Source organism: Engraulis encrasicolus, chromosome 5 (genome assembly GCF_034702125.1).
Source record: "Engraulis encrasicolus isolate BLACKSEA-1 chromosome 5, IST_EnEncr_1.0, whole genome shotgun sequence".
NCBI lineage: Eukaryota > Metazoa > Chordata > Actinopteri > Clupeiformes > Engraulidae > Engraulis > Engraulis encrasicolus.
Window position 1 is genome coordinate 14141802 of NC_085861.1, and position 8525 is coordinate 14150326.

Here is an 8525-nt window from a genome sequence, read left to right on the forward strand (position 1 = left end):
CTCTGCACCTCTTGGAATGAGGAGTTGGTCCGAAAAGCAGCAGAGGCAGTAGTCTCTGCTTCCCCCGAAAACACTCTGTGCAGGTATGGAGGGAGACCGGGATGAGAAGGGGAGGCGTGTTAGTTTGTTACCGGGAGGGGAGAGCAGCACACAGCATCATGGACTCGGTCACTCCATCTGCAAAGTCCCCGTTTTGCGCACCACCACGACACACCGACTTAGCGAGGTAAGATTGTGGCGACGCTGTTAAAACCGAGTGCCCGTTTGTGTGATGAAAAAGAAAACTAGGTCTGTATTTCCTTAACCACGTGTATGTCATTGCATCAGATTTCATCTCTCAACCCCTCTGCACTGCATCATGACCGGAAGAGGCAGCGCAGAAGGCCGTGCCGCAGGCTAACAAGTGATGACGGCATCCCCAGGTAAAGTGATGCTCGTGGTCAAATGCAAATGGGTGGATACACTGAGGCGCTATGACACGCTTATTTTACCTAATGGCTTGCCGTGACTAGAGCAGAAGAATAACCTTGTAAAGGCATTAGCTGAAAGTGTGAGACTGTGTTCACCTGGTGTTTGCAAATGTTCTGTCTGTACTGTTCTTCCGTGTGATCTGCATGCTACGTTAGTTCAGCTGAAGGCTAAGACTCTTTTGTTGAATATGAAGCAGAAGACTGAGGGAGGGCAGTTACTTTTTGGGAACTCCCCCTCTCTATTGAATGCCTGATCTCTCTCTCTCTCTCTGTCTCTCTCTCTCTCTCTCTCTCTCTCTCTCTCTCTCTCTCTCTCTCTCTCTCTCTCTCTCTCTCTCTCTCTCTCTCTCTCTCTCCTGGCATGGCTGTTAGTTAATTATGCTGTTGGAATATGTTTTAAGATTACAGATTTACCAAACTGCATTCGTACGTAAATAATAGAGCTAACAGTCACAATATTTACCTTTGTATTTTTCAGCGAAAGAAATAGCAGAACTAGCACAAGTACACAGCCAAATTATGGTTTCATCCAAAATGTAAATAATGTAAAGAGATTAAAAAAAAAAGGTTGTTGCTTTATCATGAATCTGAAAGCAATATTCATGACTAAATGACCAGACGTGTGTGTGTGTGTGTGTGTGTGTGTGTGTGTGTGTGTGTGTGTGTGTGTGTGTGTGTGTGTGTGTGTGTGTGTGTGTGTGTGTGTGTGTGTGTGTGTGTGTGTGTGTGTGTGTGTGTTTGGGGGGGTTGTAGTGTCAGTGGAGGAGAGAAGTGATGTGGTGTATCCTGTTTCATTGCTGGGGAGCCAGACACCCCCTGTGGCCGTGTCAGGGCTGGACTGGACTGGGGGGAGAAAATACAGTATAGGGCCCTGGCACTTTGGCTTAAAAGGGCCCCTCATCATTAGCGGCACAGAACTGACTCGCATAGTGGTGGGCCCCGCACCCTCGTGGGCCCCTCTTTTCATAAATGTAAAAATATATATACCTGTATATAGGCCTATATTTTTTTTTTTACATCTCTGAAAATAGGGGCCCACAAGGGTGCGGAGCCCACCAGGAAATGCCCGCTATGCCAGATGGCCAGTCCACCTCTGTGGCAGTGTCACAGCACTAGATCACTGGCTACCTAGAGGCGTCCATATATGCAGAGCTGTAGCATAGAGTGAAGCCCCCCGCTGCATTTAATGGGAAGGGGAAAATCATCTGTGCACCGTAGTTATGTAGTGTGTGTGTGTGTGTGTGTGTGTGTGTGTGTGTGTGTGTGTGTGTGTGTGTGTGTGTGTGTGTGTGTGTGTGTGTGTGTGTTTGTGTGTGCTTGTGTGTGACAGAGAGTACACACGCATGCAGGCACACACCCGCACACACCTGCACTCTCTATCTCTCTCCATCTCTCTCCCTCTCTCTCTCTTTCTCCCTCTCTCACGCTCGTTCTGTGTCAAAACACACACATTCTCTCTGTTTCACACACTAACACACACACACACTCTCTCTCTCTCTCTCTCTAATAATGGCTGGTTGTCTTCACCACCTACTTGAACAGTGAGACAGACACACAGCCATAGGAGCAGAATAGATGTTGACATGGCCTTGCTGTCTCTCTCTTCCCCTCACATCCTCACATCCTCACATCCTCACATCCGCACCCTTTATGTCACTCGCTCTCTCTTTCTCTCAGTCACACATGCACACACACGCACGCACGCACGCACGCACGCACGCAAACACACACGCGTGCATGCACACACGCACACGAACACACACACACACATATACACACACACTACACAAACGAGAGAGAGAGAGAAAGAGAGAGAGACAGAGAGTGAGTGAGAGAGAGAGAGAGAGAGAGAGAGAGAGAGAGAGAGAGAGAGAGAGAGAGAGAGAGAGAGAGAGAGAGAGAGAGAGAGAGATAGAGAGAGAGAGAGCGCGAGAGAGAGAGAGAAGTTGTCAAGATTGTAACTGAGCCTAACATGCATAAGTGATGAATCATGTAGCTGGATCTCAACTAAGTGGCAACTGCCTGTGATACCTCGGGAGCGGAGCCGAGCGGAGCGGAGGAGTGTTTTGTCATCCTTGTACACTATTTAATTCCATTCGATTGCCCTTACAGTAACATCACCATTGCATACTGTACTTATGAATTCACGCATATTTCTTGGAAAATACAGAGCATGTTAATGGACAGGCAGATCTCATGGTGTCTAGGCAGTAGCGTTATTATGACAGGGTCAAAGACGTCCAACATGAAATTGTCATTCAGTGCAAAAGATACTTACTGTTTACTGTAATTGTAAAAAAAAACATGATTTTTAATTATTTTTCAAGTGAATGCATGACAGCCAATTGAAAAAAAAAAACATGATTTTTGAAGTACAGTAAGCATACGTGTTGTTACAGTAAGCAAAAGTATCTGTTGCACTGAATGACAATTTCATGTTGGACGTCTTTGACCCGACAGGATTATTAGCATCATTATGACACCTTCCCAATAATCATCCCATCATTTCTGCCACGATGACAGCTATTTATTGTGCAGGTCAATGTGATGAATTACTGCACATCGAACATGATATGATATGGATGAACTGATTTCTGACTTCATGGCATCAAATTGAATGATTTAACATCATGTTTTACAGTATGTCACAGTGTTTTGAGTTGCACTCTGGAATATGGGTAGTTGTTGTGAAGATGCAAAGCTGATCTACTGAGAGGCCAGTTTACTAGATTCAAGGTTCAAGATTTTTTACTTGTCACGCCTTTGTGTCATGCCACAATTGGCAGTTATAAGTTCCTGGTTATAAGATTGCTCATATGAAAAACAAAAAGAAAAAAAAAGAACCCAAACACCTGAACGAGACCAGCTGAAATAGCTTTCAGTTGGCCATTTCAGGAGTATACAAAGAGAGATGGAGGGGGAGAAAAAAAAAACGAGTGAGGGAAAAAAGAATAGTTGGCTGCTCAAATAATGTTCAGTAGCAACCATGGACTCAACCCTCAACTATCTCTCTCTCTCTCTCTTTCTCTCTCTCGCTCTCTTTCTCTTTCTCTCTCTTTCTCTCTCTCTCTCTCTCTTTCTCTCTCTCTCGTTCTCTCTCTCTTTCTCTCTCTCTCTCTCTCGCTCTCTTTCTCTCTCTCTTTCTCTCTCTCTCCACTGTCTTTGGTACTCTCTCTCTCTCTCTCTCTCTCCATTGTCATTCATAGTCTCTCTCTCTCTGTGTGCCCGGGGACAAGCTATTGGTTTGATTGAAAGAGCCTGAAGTGTGTCCATGTGAAGCCGCTGGGCTGCAGTCTTGAAGGTCCAGAACTGTAGCTTGTGTGTGCGTGTGTGTGTCTGTGTGTTTGTGTGTGTGCATGTGTGTGTGCGTGTGTGTGTGTGTGTGTGTGTGTGTGTGTGTGTGTGTGTGTGTGTGTGCGCGTGTGCACGTGCGCGTGTGTGTGTATTTGTGTGTGTGTGTGCGTGCGTGCGTGCCTTTGTGTGTGCGTGTGTGTGCGCGTGTTTGGGTGCATGTGCGTGTGAGTGTCTGTGTGTGTGTGTGTGTGTGTGTGTGTGTGTGTGTGTGTGTGTGTGTGTGTGTGTGTGTGTGTGTGTGTGTGTGTGTGTGTGTGTGTGTGTGTGTGTGTGTTGCGGGGTCCACAGCTACAGCGTGAGCATCTGCAATCTCACCTCTCCACTGAACTCCCTGTTCTAATCTCTCACACCACGGGAAAACACACAAGACATACGCCCCACTCATACCCCAGACACACACACACACGCACGCACGCACACACGCGCACGCACGCATGCACGTAGGCATGCACACACACACACTATAACTGTCTCTCTCTCTTTCTCTCTCTCTCTCACACACACACACACACACACACACACACACCTCACTGCAGTCCGATCGTGTGCACAGCAGATAGCCCTCCGCTCTCGCACCCATTAGAAGTTTGGCCCCTCATCTGCTCCTCCCGAGACACCTATTATTTTGAAGTGCCAAGAGTTCATCCTGCACAATCAAAGTCTGTTGTTGTTGTTTGTTGCTATTGTTGTGGGCAAAGGCGTTGCAGTGAAATTGCAGTGAGGCATTTTAACCCTTGCAAGGTGTTCAGGTCTGTGGGACCTGTGCGTTTTCATTTTTTCCTTTGAGATGAAAACTCCTTTCACATGTAGAGATTCTATGGCCTTGCCTCGTTTTCTGTAAGGATCATGAACATAAATATGAATGCCCCCGTGTTGCTTTTCTTTTATTTACAAGAGAGCAGTGTGTAGAGCAGTGTGCAGACATTAATTTTATGTTCATAGTTTTGACTTTTTTTTGTCCTGCATACCTTGGATGTGCGCACCACCACTTCACTTGACAGTGAGGGACATGAAGCAGAGAAAAAAACAGTGTCCCCCACCCTCCTGCAGATTTCTATTGCACAGGGACTGCTCCCGGGTCTGGTGGACCCATTGGATTTGGGGAGCTTGCAGAACAATATTTTCTAAACTCTTTGATACAATACTGATTAGATGGTGAATAGACAAGACAAATGGTGACATATGTGGAAGAAGGAGTGCAGATATTTTTGGGTCCTCCAGTTACACACCAATGTTGCAATCTTGAACATGAACAGCCCTAGTGTCTCAATCCGAGAGTTCGGACAGAGTTTACTCTCTTTTCTGCACTGTCTCCTTATCTTATTCTCTCTGTATCTCTCACCCTCAAAACATAAAGGGGTGGGAGACGTGACACCTTGTTTTTTCGTAACATTGGTTAAAAACCTACAAAACTGTTATTTTTCCTTTAAAAGACAAATGTCAATGAAAGAAGATGTGGTACATTATGTTTCATATTAGTCTTAGATGAGAAGAAACGTTTTTGTTAAGATTTATGTAAAGGTTTATATGTCAAATATCCTGCGGTGTGACTGTAACATTAATGAAACCTGGAATATAATATATATATAAATTAGCCAACAACATTTTGAATAATGTATGAAGCATTTGGCATGATTGCATAAATATTAACTTTATATTAAGATATGTGAATGTGAAAAAAACTCAAGACAGTAATATTAAATACAAGTTCAATTTCGTAACACAAATTGTGTCCTGTGGGGTGACATGTATGTCAATGTTTGTGAATGGGCAGCTGCAAGGCCAACTACAAGGGTCTTAAAGACTGGCTCCTAACCAGTCAGTACCTCAGTTATTGGAGAGTGCTGTGGAAGTTTAAGGTGACTCTTAACCTCTTAATATGTCTTCATATTGCAATCTTTCTGTCACGCAATGCTTAGGTTCATTTTATGGTGTCCTGTGGTGTGACTGCTCTTATAGGAGGAAAAAAAGTTTTTTATGAATGAAAACACATATTAAGATTAAACACAATATCATTATCAATTTAGCATGAGCTCAGATGTCAGTCATGTATACAAAAGGATTAAAATGGCCATAATGCAGTGAATTCCCTGTGGTGTGACTCCATTTTCCTGCGGTGTGACATGCCTATGCAATGTGTTGATGCAGGACACATTTTCCCAAAAATGGCGAAAATAAGGTGGAATTCCACAGACCACTAAGTGCTTTATTTTTTTCTATTTTTTTCCAATTTTTATCCATCATTTTTTTCAGGAATTTGAAAAACTTTTTTTTTTTTTTTGCGTTACGCCCTTAAACGTCAACCACCCATCTACACATAAAATCACAAACAGGATGATGGGAATATGAGGGTGCACAGGAGGAGGTGTGATTTTTTTTTGATTTTTTTTTAATGCTTTTTCTATAAGCCCGGGTCCAGTAGACCCGCACACCATCTATGTAACAAAAATAGTGGGCAGCTGTGGTGTAATGGTCAGGGTTGCAGGTTCAATCCCCACCCTAGTCAATCCCTTCCTTCATGGCTGCAGTGCCCGCAAGGCACCTAACCCCAGACTGCTCATGGGACTGTAACCAATACCCTGTAATATCCGTAAGTCCCTTTGAATAAATAGTGTAAGCTGAAATGCAATGTAATGCAAAAACACGAACACCTTAAAAGGGTTAAAGATATCTGAAAAAGGGGGTTGGCCTTTTGGTAAAGAGACAAGCGAGTCATGTGGTAGGCATGCATGTCATTAACCGGACATGATGCACTCATACTGACACTGTACTGCTATTACATGTGGTGCCCTGGTTCCAATCCTGGTATCAAGAACTTGTGTTGTTGTGTAGACTATTCTTTTCTTTGAATGTCTTAAAGGAAACGCGGACATGTGTGTGTGTGTGTGTGTGTGTGTGTGTGTGTGTGTGTGTGTGTGTGTGTGTGTGTGTGTGTGTGTGTGTGTGTGTGTGTGTGTTTGTGTTTGTGTTTGTGTTTGAGTGTGAGTGTGAGTGTGTGTGTGCGTGCGCGTGTGTGTAATCATCTGGCAGTTACTGTATTGTCAGTGTTTTGTGCACAAGGGCCAGACTGACAGTCTAATCCTACAGATTGTTCATCCAATGTGATGTGCACACCTTGCTTGCTCTCTCTCTCTCTGTCCCTCTCTCTCTCTCTCTCTCTCTCCCTCACAGTGACCAACAGACAGAGAAAGAAAGAAGAGAGTGAAGTTGACCAAAATAATTTATCAGACCATACAGCTCTTTGTACAATGAGATAGAGATAGAAAGAGAGAGACAAAGAGAGAGAGAGAGAGAGAGAGAGAGAGAGAGAGAGAGAGAGAGAGAGAGAGAGAGAGAGAGAGAGAGAGAGAGAGAGAGAGAGAGTTGACAGGATGAGAAGATACGATAGGTGGGAATGAAAGGAGGCTGCTGTGAAGAGTAGCTTTTGTCTCCTGCGTTATCATTAAGCACTGCCAGAGACGCTCAGCTCAGCTCAGCTAGGCTCAGCTCAGCTCAGCGCTGCATAGCTGGACAATGCATAGCCTCAATATCCACAGAGTTCTTATAGCTCTTATTATGAGTGTCCATACCTAAAGTGTGTCTATGTCTGGATGGGAAAGTAAGAAAAGTAATTTCAAATTATTTGTATGACCAGTGCATTTAAAGAAATTGACAATAAAACCGACTTGACTTGACTTGACTTGACTTGACTTGACTTGACTTGAATGTGGCAATGCATACCTTTTAGTAAGACTACCTGTGTGAATTGTGAATTGTTAGCCAAGGTCGAGGTTGTCCAGGGATAATGCACGACAAATGTAACTGGAATTCTTGACATATTTTTTTCTTGTATAGTGGCTGTGTAAATGATTTCTACTGGTATGAACAGAAGGCATTCAATAATGTTACACTTCATTTCTGATGTTCAAGTCAAAAGCTACGACTAGTGATGCATTGTGCCAACTTGGTTAAGGTGGGGTGGATATGTGTTCTGACTCGTTTACACATTGTATGCTGGTTGGTCAGGTTGTTTTTAGCAAAGTGATCAAAATGTACAGCTTTCATTGTTTGTAATTTTACTTAATTAAATCCTGAAATATAATAACATTATTATTATTATTATTATTATTATTATTATTATTATTATTATTATTATTATTGTTATTATTATTGTTGTTGTTATTATTGTTATTGTTATTGTTATTGTTATTATTATTATTATTGTTGTTTTTGTTGTTGTTGTTGTTGTTGTTGTTGTTGTAATTAAGACTTCCCAGGACATCATATAGTCTACCGCCCCTGTTTGTTGTACATGGTTTCTTTGTGTGCCCAATATAATAGAATTCTATCCATGCAGAGGATCTATGCTTTAGATGTATTGTATACTGTAACCATAAAGCATCTTTAAGTAAACTTTGAGCGTCATGTCAGTATCTTGTTGCTGGCCAAAGTGCCTTGGTTTGCTGTAATCCAAATAAGGTCGTCATCTTATCTTATGGTACGGATCCTGTTACAGCTGCACCCCCTCTGTGCTATATTGCCTTTACATCATAGCACTTACAAATGTGTTGCTGCTTTTAGCTAGATGCTAGACTCCAATTGAAAAGGCCTGCCTAATGACTTCACACAGCACGAATGTCTGTGCTTTTGCTTTTGCTGCTTCCTTGGGAATCTTGGGCACCGGCCATTAGGTCTAAAATTCCCCGGCTTCACAAATATAAA

The 8525-nt window shown here is 43.1% G+C and overlaps 1 long non-coding RNA gene across 1 annotated transcript in view; it reads left to right on the forward strand.

Annotated features, from left to right (window-relative positions):
* LOC134449005 (uncharacterized) overlaps nt 1-8525 on the forward strand; it is a 100133-nt gene continuing 91608 nt past the window's right edge. Inside the window, exons 1-2 of the long non-coding RNA XR_010034893.1 lie at nt 1-226; nt 328-422. This is a non-coding gene — a long non-coding RNA (uncharacterized LOC134449005). The remainder of the gene's footprint in view (nt 227-327; nt 423-8525) is intronic.